The sequence below is a fragment of the Punica granatum genome, chromosome 1, assembly GCF_007655135.1.
Source record: "Punica granatum isolate Tunisia-2019 chromosome 1, ASM765513v2, whole genome shotgun sequence".
Lineage (NCBI taxonomy): Eukaryota > Viridiplantae > Streptophyta > Magnoliopsida > Myrtales > Lythraceae > Punica > Punica granatum.
In genome coordinates, this window is record NC_045127.1 from 29496956 (window position 1) to 29510664 (window position 13709).

Consider the following 13709-nt stretch of genomic DNA (forward strand, 5'->3'; position numbering starts at 1 on the left):
GACCGGGGCGCATCGCCGGCCCCCATCCGCTTCCCTCCCGACAATTTCAAGCACTCTTTGACTCTCTTTTCAAAGTCCTTTTCATTTTTCCCTCGCGGTACTTGTTTGCTATCGATCTCTCGCCCGTATTTAGCCTTGGACGGAATTTACCGCCCGATTGGGGCTGCATTCCCAAACAACCCGACTCGTCGACGGCACCTCGTGGTGCGACAGGGTCCAGACACAACGGGGCTCTCACCCTCTATGGCGCCCCTTTCCAGGGAACTTGCGCCCGGTCCATCGCTGAGGACGCTTCTCCATACTACAATTCGAGCGCCGACGGCGCCCCATTTTTACGGTGGGCATTTCCCGGTTCGCTCGCCGTTACCAGGGGAATCCTCGTTAGTTTCTTTTCCTCCGCTTATTGATATGCTTAAACTCAGCGGGTGGCCCCGCCTGACCTGGGGTCGCGTTATTTGGATGGAAGGCCACCGAGCAACGCGGAAGGGACGGCTCCGGACGGATGCCCGAGGGGCCATGTACTGCCGCCACCGCGCACCGCGGAGCGCGTCGCTCCTGTGCTGCTTTTTGGGCCAGCCGCAACGGTGTGCCACGCACGAGACTGCACGGTCCCTCAGGCGGGCGACGTGCCTCTCCTGTTTCTGATCCTTGGCGCCTTCCGCGCCGGGGTTTTACACTGTACGACCGGGACGGGAAAGGCGACGAAGCGCCCCCGCCATCCCGGCGGCCGGGGGACCCTGGCCCATTTGGAGCAGCTGGTTCTCAAGTCGTTCTGTCGCGTAGGTCTCGACAATGATCCTTCCGCAGGTTCACCTACGGAAACCTTGTTACGACTTCTCCTTCCTCTAAATGATAAGGTTCGTCGGGAAGGGAAGTGAGCTTTCCAATGGCCACGGCCGCACGATAGGCGCGACACACAATCGCTACGGGTCGCTTCGAGCATCAGTCCGGCAGCAGCATCGAGGAACAGGCACACGGAACGCGCATGACCGGGCGCCCGCGGAAGAGTGCGTAATTTTCAGGACTCGGCGAGCGAAATCCATCGCTACGGAACGATTCGGGCATCAACCCGATCGCATCGACCCAGACACAGCCACACCCACGCTGCTAGGAGCGCGAGCGAGGGCTCCCGTGAGGGTCGAGTGATTTTCGGGGCAACGCGAGTGAAAACCAACGCTACGGGGCATTTCGAGAATCGCGTCCGCCTGACTATCGGGGAGGGAACGGGGGGGAGGCTAGCGAAATCCATCGCTACGGGGCGATTCCAGCACCGATACCGCTTGCAGCACTTGTCGCGAGTGCGAGCGCACGCTCGCCAGCGTCCGAACGCCACCGCCGACCGACCGACCGACTCGACCGGACCGGACTGGACCGGAGGCAGGTGTCCGGAGTCGGGTGGTCGGACGGGGGCAAGGCACGCACCACCAGGTAGGGACATGATAGGGTCGAGCATGGGGACGTGCAGCGTGGTGGTGGAGGGACGCAGGGGGGAGAGGCTGCGAGTCTACCCCCCTAAAGAGCTTACTTTACATTTTCCTTCTTCCCAGGAGGTGATATTGGCGTCCTGGGAATTTAGCACCACACGGTCACCACCGTGCCCTGGGCGTGCCGTGACCGTGCGCTGGACGTGCCCGTGATCGTTCCAGCGACCGTGCCCAGTGATCGTGCCCCGCGACCCTGCCCGGTGATCGTGCCCCGTTACCGTGCCCGGTGATCGTGCCCCGTGACCGTGACCAGTGATCGTGCCCCGTGACCGTGCCCGGTGGTCGTGACCGGTGATCGTGCCCCGTGACCGTGACCGGTGATCGTGCCCCGTGACTGTGGCTAGTGATCGTGTCTCGTGACCGTGACCAGCACCGCGCCCAGTACCGGTGATCGTGCCCCGTGACCTCAGCCAGTGATCGTGCCCCGAGACCCAAGCCAGTGACCGTGACCAGTGCCCTTGGCCGGTGACCGTGCCCAGTACTCCCACCAGGACCAGTGATTGTGCCCCGTGACCGTGCCCGGCGATCGTGCCCCGTGACCGTGCCCGGCGATCGTGCCTCGTGACCGTGCCCGGCGATCGTGACCAGTGACCGTGACCGGTGATCGTGCCCCGTGACCGTGACCAGTGATCGTGCCCCGTGACCGTGGCCAGTGATCGTGCCTCGTGACCGTGACCAGCACCGCGCCCAGTACCGGTGATCGTGCCCCGTGACCTCAGCCAGTGATCGTGCCCCGAGACCCAAGCCAGTGACCGTGACCAGTGCCCTTGGCCGGTGACCGTGCCCAGTACTCCCACCAGGACCAGTGATCGTGCCCCGTGACCGTGCCCGGCGATCGTGCCCCGTGACCGTGCCCGGCGATCGTGCCCCGTGACCGTGCCCGGCGATCGTGCCCCGTGACCGTGCCCGGCGATCGTGCCCCGTGACCGTGCCCGGCGATCGTGACCAGTGACCGTGACCGGTGATCGTGCCCCGTGACCATGACCAGTGATCGTGCCCCGTGACCGTGGCCGGTGATCGTGCCTCGTGACCGTGACCAGCACCGCGCCCAGTACCGGTGATCGTGCCCCGTGACCTCAGCCAGTGATCGTGCCCCGAGACCCTAGCAAGTGACCGTGACCAGTGCCCTTGGCCGGTGACCGTGCCCAGTACTGCCACCAGGGCCCGGTGATCGTGCCCAGTGACCGTGATCAGTGATACTGCCCAGTGATCGTGCCCCGTGATCGTACCGGGTGATCGCGCCCCGTGACCGTGATCGATGATAGTGGCCCCCGACCGAGACCAGGGATCGTACCCGGTGATCGCGCCCGGCGACCGTGCTCGACGATCGTGCCCCGCGACCGTGCCCGGCGATCGCACCCCGCGACCGTGCCCCCCCGTGACCGAGACCGGTGATCGTGCACCGTGACCGTGCCCAGTGATCGCGACAGTGGCCAGTGACCCTGCCCCCTGACTGTGACCAGCGCTGCCCCCCGCGATCGTGCCCAGTGACCCTCGCCAGTGATCGTGCCCGGTGACCGTGCCCAGCACCGCGCCCGGTACCGTTCCCAGTGACCGTGCCCCGTTACCGCTACCAGTGATCGGGCCAGTGACCGTGGCCTGTGCACTCGGCCTGGTGACCGTGCCCAGTACCGCCCCCAGTGCTCGATGATCGTACCGGGTGATCGTGCCCCATGACCGTGATCAGTGATCCTGACCGGTGATCGTGCCCCGTGACCGAGGCCAGTGATCGTGCCCCGTGAACGTGACCAGTGCCCGGTGCCCGTGCCCGTTCTCGTGCCCTGTGACCGTTCCCGCTCCCGTGCCCGGTGACCGCTGGCCGTGCCCAGTGCCCCAGTGCCCAGTGCCCCGCGACCGTGCCCGGTGACCAGTGGTCGGTTACCGGTCGCCGAGCACGGTGCCCGTGTGCGCACCCAAATTTAATCTCGTCGGGGCACGCATGCGCGCGCCTAAGCAAACGCGGCTTGGGAGTGTCCACCTTCCCGGGGACGCGGGACGGACGCACGTGAGAAGGAGTCGCCACTTGCCATTTTACGACCCGAGGGTCGAGGGCTGGCAAGTTACCCGGGTCTAGGGGTACGGGGTACACCTAAATGCTAAGGCAATGGTCGTATGGAACCGGAAGTTCCGAATTCGGGGGTTCTATTACGTGCGGGCCTATATCCCGCACGCCCTTTCGGTACTCTAGCTTGCTAGGATTGCCATTTTATTTATTTTCCGCGTGATTTAGAGTTGCGCTCGACTCTCCCGTTTTGACACCGTAAATTCGTTGAAGTGATCAAGTTGGGCGAAGAGTCCGAAAGATGAGTAGGCTTGTGCATCGAGGAATCGGTTCACTATCTTAGCGTTACAGTTCATCGGACCGTGATGGTCGATTCCCTGCGAGAACCGAGACCGTGAGTATTCGAGCTTACTCATCTTGGTGATAATAGACCAACTCGACCGATTCGACACTCGGACCTCTCGCCCACCGATCGGGGATCCTTACAAGGAGATGAATGATTATACAAATAAAATCCTCGCAATATTCTCTCGAATAATTACAAAGTACAACTGAATAAGTAAATGGATCCCGATCGGTTTGCATTGGGCCAATATTCCGCTCCGGCTCACCGTGTGTTTTGAATGACCGGTAAACGAATTAAGGCAACGCGGGCTCGAAGAGCCGGGGGTCGGGTCCGATCGAACCGACGGTTTGTTGAAAAACGACTTGTTTCCACTGTAACCGTGGGATCGATCGAGCTCCCGGGTGATATCTAGACACGTTTCACGCGCTCAATCCAAATTCGCCTTCCACATAGGCCGTATTCGGAGTGTGACGGTGAATCGAGGCTTGATCCCATTCCGCACTCGGGTTGCATGCGCTCGGTGAGTTAAGAGGCGTTGGACCTCGTGTTCGGTGATTTGGGGCGTTGGACCCCATGCAACACGTGACCTATGGGTTCGGGCCCGAACCGCAATAAATCATCAAAAGCAAGAATAAAACGGAAGAAAACTGATATAACTGACACAATACAGAAAGCAACTGACAACAACTGACAAGTGTCAGTGAATACAAACGAATTGTGTATTAGGCCGAATGTACGTGATTTAATCAGTTATTACCCGTGGTTGATTGGCAAACAATGCATCTAACCTAGGCAAACCTAGAAAGCGGGCTAGGATAAGGTTCCAAGCCAATTACATGTGTATGTTTGTTTTATGACTTTTATTCAGTTAAGTGTCACTGCGGTTTCACCGAATTAGCCAAACTCGTGTTTTGACTTTAGATTTGGAATCTATCATTCCGCCTATCCATTACCTAGTGTTTGATTAGGCCGGATGTATGATTAGTCCGTTTCTTTGTGTTTTATAACTGAAATAAAATGTTCCCCACCGAATCTACAATAGGAAGATAGAAACACCGAAGATGGACGGAATGGGCCGTGCGAATGAGACTCGCACCCGGACGGGTTGCCCCTTCCCATCCATAGATCGAGGTGTTTCCGACTTCCTAGCGCCTAGGGTATCGGTGAATCGCGGAATGACGACTATGTCCTTGGATGATAAAATTGCAATGTTCGGGTATAGATTGGAGATCGCGTCATACGAAAGAGTCTAAGGAGGACTCTCGTGCCCCGACTCGGGCCGCCTCAAATTGGGCCCGGACCCGAGTCACGGCACGTGAGTACTCACTAGACATTAATTCCATTCGTGTCACGTGTCTCGGTATTTTGAAATTGTGAATTTTGATGGAAAAGGGCATTCTCGTGGTTCCGTAAATCATCGACGCGTTTACAAATTGAGGATTGATTAGCCCAATTATTTAGTCCAAGTGATTTAATTAGCCGAATGATTCGTCCCATTTTCCCGTTTGTGAAAATTATTCATTGGTAGTGATTTCATATAATTATTATGGTTTTTGATAGGAAATTATCCAAGACCGACATACTTATCATTTAGTTATCACATGGCCATCGGGAACAATGTAAAAAAACATGGATACAATCAATTCCGAGGGACGATTCCGATCGTGTCTTACATGCATAATACGCTTAAACTCAAGAACGAAATCTATTTCAATAAAACAAAAGAAAAATCGACGCCGTCAAGGTCTCTTAAACGCAAACGAACACGCAAACAAGTACATATAACACGTAATATAACGAAAATCCATAAAAACGGCGTCGACTCATACGATGGGAAAGCGAGAAACGCGGGAACCGGCTCATTTTGGAAAGGGGGAAACCACCTTAGACCCGTGTGGTCCAAGGGGACTCTCGGCCATAATTCTCCAAGGATGGCCGTGAGTCCACTTGGCTCACACGAGTCAAGGGAGGTTCTCCGGTCCCGATCTAAGCCTATTCCCGCCATGCTAATAAACCTCATGCAACGAACAATGATAATAATACGGGAACAGACAAGTTTCGGGGAAGAGGAGGCCGATCAAGCCCCGGAGGGACCAAGAGAGCCCACGGGTCCCCTCTTTGGACCTAGGCCGTGGGCTCCCATGGTCTAACCGTGGCTTGAGTGTCTCCCCTACCTCGATTCTAACCCTTTCCCTTCACGGCACGAGCATCATATGGACATGTGAACGTGACATGGTGGACGTGCGTGCATGAAAATGCATGGGGACGTAGATCCGAAGGAAAAGGGCAAGCTTTCATGCATCCGACTTGTTTAAACCACATAAACATCTCATATGAGCAAGCATCGAAGATCCTAACTTCCCTAAGTTGTAGAGGGATGTTACCTAGCCTCGTCGTGCGAGGGAAAGAGTCGGGGAAGTGGCCGTGGGAGTCGCAAGACTCGGCTTGAAGTCACGGATGGGTGACCCGGGTAGAAGACAGCCGCGGCTAGTCGGGGAAAAACAAGTCGGCACGCTTGCTCCGGTCACGGCACGGTGTGAGGTCGGGTTCGTTGGACTCCTAAGAGGCGGATCTACACGAGCATGGGCAGACCTGAGCGTGCCAAGGCCTGAACGAACCCGAAAAAGTGAGAGAAAACTCGGTAATAATGAGGAAAACCCGGTTTGAGAAAAACGGGTGAATGCCGGTTGTGCACGGTTGATCGGCCCTCGGACCGTGACCACCTCTTTACGGGGGAGGGTGAGGGTTGTGAGGAACCCTTTGAACATAATGGCACGACTCGCCGAAGTCGTGGGAAGAAATGGCACGCGTGGAGGGCCGTGTGCGCGCGACTAGGGGTCCCGGGACCCGAACGTTCTTACGGCTGGAACGGGATGTTGGGGACCTCAAATCGAAAATCCAAGCCCGGAAATGGACTTAGGGGGTGGAAAATATGTAGGCTAGGGAGTTTGGTGATTTTTGGCTTAAGTCGGGTCGGGTGGTCACCGGAATACCGGGTGGTTTTCCGGCGGGTTTGGTCGGTTTCGGCCTTGGCAAGGGGTGAACGGAAATGAAGGAGAGGGCTGGAGCTTGAGAGGATTCTTGAGAGAGATTGGCTTGAGAGAGAGTGAGAATGAAGTAGTGATTAGAGTTAATGATGGAAGGGAACTTATAGGCTAGCTTAATGGCCCGATTAAGTGAAGTAAAGTGCGGTTTAGTGGACTAAGCTAGGGCTGCCGAAAATTTAAGGCAATTAGGGAGGGGAAATGGTCACTTAGAGTGTGGGGGAAGCAAAGGGGAGTGATGGGTGTGATGGATGGGTGATGGGAGGTGATAGATGTGAGAGGAAGTGATGGGTGTAAGAGCCAAAAATTCAAATTGTGTGGAGGGGGAGCCTTGGAGTTGCCGGCCATGGGAGGGGGAGCCGCGGCTTGGGCCGTCCATCAGAGCCGAGGGTTGAGCCGTGGCTTGGGGTTGAGCCGCGGCTTGATGGCTTGGCTTGGCTGAGCTGTGGGTCCCGTTCGATCGAGAGAAAAGCCGGAAAATACTTGAGACTTGATTGAGCGCGCGTCCGATCTCCGATATCCAATTAATTTATGGATTTGGAATGCTTGAATGACGAGGATTTCAATGAGCCTAATATCACCATGCGTCGTGTGGACGGACGTTCGGGCGACTCGGCGTCTCGGGAGTCGGTTTTGCCCTGTTCGGACGTTCGGAGTGGAGTTTAGCGTCCCTCGATCCCCGATTGTTCTTTGTGCATGCCTGCATTCGTTTTGGCGATCCTTTTGCCCCGCGGGGGATCGTTGGCCCGTCGTCCTCGGTCGGGGACTTTGACCGAGATTTTCTCAGTGTGCCCTGAATGCCTTGAGATGCTTGGGGATTATTGTGAGGTACTCAGCGATCGTTGTGGTCTCTGCTTTCCGTGGAAATACCCGAAGGTTCGCCGGGAGGCGTTCGTGACCACTGAAACGTACTTCGGGAGACCGAGCCGAGTTCCGGAAGGTTGTCTGAAGCTTGCTCCCCGGCCCTGGTGGTCCCTGGGCGCCTGTAGACCCGTTTTGAGGGGCCGTTTGCTCGTCAATGGAGCGAACCCCGGGAGCTCTGTCAGAAAAGGCGTCTGTGGGGGATCGGGGTGTCCCGGCCTAAGCAGGATGCCCCGGAAATGCGCCCGGACGTGTCATTGGTCACTTTGGCACTGAGAGGGATTTTTGGAGTCCCATATTGGGCACCTTTCGATGCATCGGTGACTCGGTGGTGAATAGTGCCATAGTGCCAGCTCGCTGTTTTCGAGATTCTTCGCCTGTAAGTTCCTCCGACTGCTCTCTTCGACTTTTCTCAGTGAACCGTGCTCTTCACCTATTGCTCATGACCCCGTGCTCGCCTATTCGCCCCCTGATTGCCGGGCGAGGAATAGTGTCCCGAGCTTCGGTCGGGAATCCTCGTGCGGGAAGCCGGTGGGCCAGAATGGGGTGCTTACAGCTTGCCCCTCTTTCGCTGCATACTCGTTCTCCGTGGTGGCTCGCCCCTCCTGTTATAAGATAGTAGCATGATTAGGGTTTGGAGGATGTGGAGTGGTAGGTGATGGGCCCAAGCTCGCGGAAAGCATGTAAAGTGGACGCGAAGTCCGGAAAGCAGTAATGTGGACGCGAAGTCCGGAAAGCAGATAAAGTCACTAGGCCGAAGCTCGAGGAAAGCAGTAAAATGGACGCGAAGTCCGTGGAGGCGAAGTCCGGAAAGCGATAAAGTCACAAGGCCGAAGCCCGAGGAAAGCAGTAAAATGGACGCGAAGTCCGTGGACGCGAAGTCCGGAAAGCAATAAAGTCACTAGGCTGAAGCCCGAAGAAAGCAGTAAAATGGACGCGAAGTCCGTGGACGCGAAGTCCGGAAAGCGATAAAGTCACTAGGCCGAAGCCCGAGGAAAGCAGTAAAATGGACGTGAAGTCCGTGGACGCGAAGTTCTGAAAGCGATAAAGTCACTAGGCCGAAGCCCGAGGAAAGCAGTAAGATGGATGCGAAGTCCGGAAAGCGATAAAGTCACTAGGCCGAAGCCTGAGGAAAGCAGTACAATGGACGCGAAGTCCGTGGACGCGAAGTCCGGAAAGCGATAAAGTCACTAGGACGAAGCCCGAGGAAAGCAGTAAAATGGACGCGAAGTCCGGAAAGCGATAAAGTCACTAGGCCGAAGCCCGAGGAAAGCAGTAAAATGGACGCGAAGTCCGTGGACGCGAAGTCCGGAAAGCGATAAAGTCACCAGGCCGAAGCCCGAGGAAAGCAGTAAAATGGACGTGAAGTCCGTGGACGCGAAGTCCTGAAAGCGATAAAGTCACTAGGCCGAAGCCCGAGGAAAGCAGTAAAATGGACGCGAAGTCCGTTGACGCGAAGTCCGGAAAGCGATAAAGTCACTAGGCCGAAGCCCGAGAAAAGCAGTAGAATTGACGCGAAGTCCGTGGACGCGAAGTCCGGAAAGCGATAAAGTCACTAGGCCGAAGCCCGAGAAAAGCAGCAGAATTGACGCGAAGTCCGTGGACGCGAAGTCCGGAAAGCGATAAAGTCACTAGGCCGAAGCCCGAGGAAAGCAGTACAATGGACGCGAAGTCCGTGGACGCGAAGTCCGGAAAGCGATAAAGTCACTAGGCCGAAGCCCGAGGAAAGCAGTAAAATGGACACGAAGTCCGTGGACGCGAAGTCCTGAAAGCGATAAAGTCACTAGGCCGAAGTCCGAGGAAAGCAGTAAAATGGACGCGAATGCCGTGGACGCGAAGTTCGGAAAGCGATAAAGTCAGTAGGCCGAAACCCGAGGAAAGTAGTAAAATGGACGCGAAGTCCGTGGACGCGAAGTCTGGAAAGCAATAAAGTCACTAGGCCGAAGCCTGAGGAAAGCAGTAAAATGGACGCGAAGTCCGCGGACGCGAAGTCCGGAATGCGATAAAGTCACAAGGCCGAAACCCGAGGAAAGTAGTAAAATGGACGCGAAGTCCGTGGACGCGAAGTCCTGAAAGCGATAAAGTCACTAGGCCGAAGCCCGAGGAAAGCAGTAAAATGGACGCGAAGTCCGTGGACGCGAAGTCCGGAAAGCGATAAAGTCACCAGGCCGAAGCCCGAGGAAAGCAGTAAAATGGACGCGAAGTCCGTGGACGCGAAGTCCTGAAAGCGATAAAGTGACTAGGCCGAAGCACGACGAAAGCAGTAAAATGGACGCGAAGTCCGAAAAGCGATAATGTCACTAGGCCGAAGCCCGAGGAAAGCAGTAAAATGGATGCGAAGTCCGTGGACGCGAAGTCCTGAAAGCGATAAAGTCACTAGGCCGAAGCCCGAGGAAAGCAGTAAAATGGACGCGAAGTCCGTGGACGCGAAGTCCGGAAAGCGATAAAGTCACTTGGCCGAAGCCCGAGGAAAGCAGTAAAATGGACGCGAAGTCCGTGGACGCGAAGTCCGGAAGCAATAAAGTCACTAGGCCAAACCCGAGGAAAGCAGTAAAATGGACGCGAAGTCCGTGGACGCGAAGTTCCGGAAAGCGAAAAAGTCACTAGGCCGAAGCCCGAGAAAGCAGTAAATGGACGCGAAGTCCGTGGACGCGAAGTCCGAAAGCGATAAAGTCACTAGGCCGAAGCCCGAGGAAAGCAGTAAAATGGACGCGAAGTACCGGAAAGCGATAAAGTCACTAGGCCGAAGCCCGAGGAAAGCAGTAAAATGGACGCGAAGTCCGTGGACGCGAAGTCCTGGAAAGCGATAAAGTCACTAGGCCGAAGCCCGAGGAAAGCAGTAAAATGGACGCGAAGTTCCGTGGACGCGAAGTCCGAAAGCGATAAAGTCACTAGGCCGAAGCCCGAGGAAAGCAGTAAAATGGACGCGAAGTCCGTGGACGCGAAGTCCGGAAAGCGATAAAGTCACTAGGCCGAAGCCCGAGGAAAGCAGTAAAATGGACGCGAAGTCCGTGGACGCGAAGTCCGGAAAGCCATAAAGTCACTAGGCCGAAGCCCGAGGAAAGCAGTAAAATGGACGCGAAGTCCGTGGATGCGAAGTCCGGAAAGCGAAAAAGTCACTAGGCCGAAGCCCGATGAAAGCGGTAAAATGGACGCGATGTCCGTGGACGCGAAATCCGGAAAGCGATAAAGTCACTAGGCCGAAGCCCGAGGAAAGCAGTAAAATGGACGCGAAGTCCGTGGACGCGAAGTCCGGAAAGCGATAAAGTCACTAGGCCGAAGCCCGAGGAAAGCAGTAAAATGGAAGCGAAGTTCGTGGACGCCAAGTCCTGAAAGCAATAAAGTCACTAGGCCGAAGCCGGAGGAAAGCAGTAAAAAGGACGCGAAGTCCGTGGACGCGAAGTCCGGAAAGCGATAAAGTCACTAGGCCGAAGCCCGAGAAAAGCAGTAGAATTGACGCGAAGTCCGTGGACGCGAAGTCTGGAAAGCGATAAAGTCACTAGGCCGAAGCCCGAGGAAAGCAGTACAATGGACGCGAAGTCCGGAAAGCGATAAAGTCACTAGGCCGAAGCCCGAGGAAAGCAGTAAAATGGACGCGAAGTCCGTGGACGCGAAGTCCTGAAAGCGATAAAGTCACTAGGCCGAAGCCCGAGGAAAGCAGTAAAATGGACGCGAAGTCCGGAAAGCGATAAAGTCACTAGGCCGAAGCCCGAGGAAAGCAGTAAAATGGACGCGAAGTCCGTGGACGCGAAGTCTGGAAAGCGATAAAGTCACTAGGCCGAAGCCCGAGGAAAGCAGTAAAATGGACGCGAAGTTCGTGGACGCGAAGTCCCTGAAAGAGATAAAGTCACTAGGGCCGAAGCCCGAGGAAGCAGTAAAATGGACGCGAAGTCCGTGGACGCGAAGTCCGGAAAGCGATAAAGTCACTAGGCCGAAGCCCGAGGAAAGCAGTAAAATGGACCGAAGTCCGTGGACGCGAGTCCGTGACCGCGAAGTCCGAAAGCGATAAAGTCACTAGGCCGAAGCCCGAGGAAAGCAGTAAAATGGACGCGAAGTCCGTGGATGCGAAGTCCGGAAAGCGAAAAAGTCACTAGGCCGAAGCCCGAGGAAAGCGGTAAAATGGACCGATGTCCGTGGACGCGAAATCCGGAAAGCGATAAAGTCACTAGGCCGAAGCCCGAGGAAAGCGGTAAAATGGACGCGAAGTCCGTGGACGCGAAGTCCGGAAAGCGATAAAGTCACTAGGCCGAAGCCCGAGGAAGCAGTAAATGGAAGCGAAGTCCGTGGACGCGAAGTCCTGAAAGCAATAAAGTCCACTAGGCCGAAGCCAGAGGAAAGCAGTAAAATGGACGCGAAGTCCGTGGACGCGAAGTCCGGAAAGCGATAAAGTCACTAGGCCGAAGCCCGAGGAATGCAGTAAAATGGACGCGAAGTCCGGAAAGCGATAAAGTCACTAGGCCGAAGCCCGAGGAAAGCAGTAAAATGGACGCGAAGTCCGTGGACGCGAAGTCCGGAAAGCAATAAAGTCACTAGGCCGAAGCCCGAGGAAAGCAGTAAAATGGACGCGAAGTCCGTGGATGCGAAGTCCGGAAAGCGAAAAAGTCACTAGGCCGAAGCCCGATGAAAGCAGTAAAATGGACGCGATGTCCGTGGACGCGAACTCCGGAAAGCGATAAAGTCACTAGGCCGAAGCCCGAGGAAAGCAGTAAAATGGACGCGAAGTCCGTGGACGCGAAGTCCGGAAAGCGATAAAGTCACTAGGCCGAAGCCCGAGGAAAGTAGTAAAATGGACGCGAAGTTCGTGGACGCCAAGTCCTGAAAGCAATAAAGTCACAGGCCGAAGCCCGAGGAAAGCAGTAAAATGGACGCGAAGTCCGTGGACGCGAAGTCCGGAAAGCGATAAAGTCACTAGGCCGAAGCCCGAGGAATGCAGTAAAATGGACGCGAAGTCCGTGGACGCGAAGTTCTGAAAGCGATAAAGTCACTAGGCCGAAGCCCGAGGAAAGCAGTAAGATGGATGCGAAGTCCGGAAAGCGATAAAGTCACTAGGCCGAAGCCTGAGGAAAGCAGTACAATGGACGCGAAGTCCGTGGACGCGAAGTCCGGAAAGCGATAAAGTCACTAGGACGAAGCCCGAGGAAAGCAGTAAAATGGACGCGAAGTCCGGAAAGCGATAAAGTCACTAGGCCGAAGCCCGAGGAAAGCAGTAAAATGGACGCGAAGTCCGTGGACGCGAAGTCCGGAAAGCGATAAAGTCACCAGGCCGAAGCCCGAGGAAAGCAGTAAAATGGACGCGAAGTCCGTGGACGCGAAGTCCTGAAAGCGATAAAGTCACTAGGCCGAAGCCCGAGGAAAGCAGTAAAATGGACGCGAAGTCCGTTGACGCGAAGTCCGGAAAGCGATAAAGTCACTAGGCCGAAGCCCGAGGAAAGCAGTAAAATGGACGCGAAGTCCGTGGACGCGAAGTCCGGAAAGCGATAAAGTCACTAGGCCGAAGCCCGAGAAAAGCAGCAGAATTGACGCGAGGTCCGTGGACGCGAAGTCCGGAAAGCGATAAAGTCACTAGGCCGAAGCCCGAGGAAAGCAGTACAATGGACGCGAAGTCCGTGGACGCGAAGTCCGGAAAGCGATAAAGTCACTAGGCCGAAGCCCGAGGAAAGCAGTAAAATGGACACGAAATCCGTGGACGCGAAGTCCTGAAAGCGATAAAGTCACTAGGCCGAAGTCCGAGGAAAGCAGTAAAATGGACGCGAATGCCGTGGACGCGAAGTTCGGAAAGCGATAAAGTCACTAGGCCGAAGCCCGAGGAAAGCAGTAAGATGGATGCGAAGTCCGGAAAGCGATAAAGTCACTAGGCCGAAGCCTGAGGAAAGCAGTACAATGGACGCGAAGTCCGTGGACGCGAAGTCCGGAAAGCGATAAAGTCACTAGGACGAAGCCCGAGGAAAGCAGTAAAATGGACGCGAAGTCCG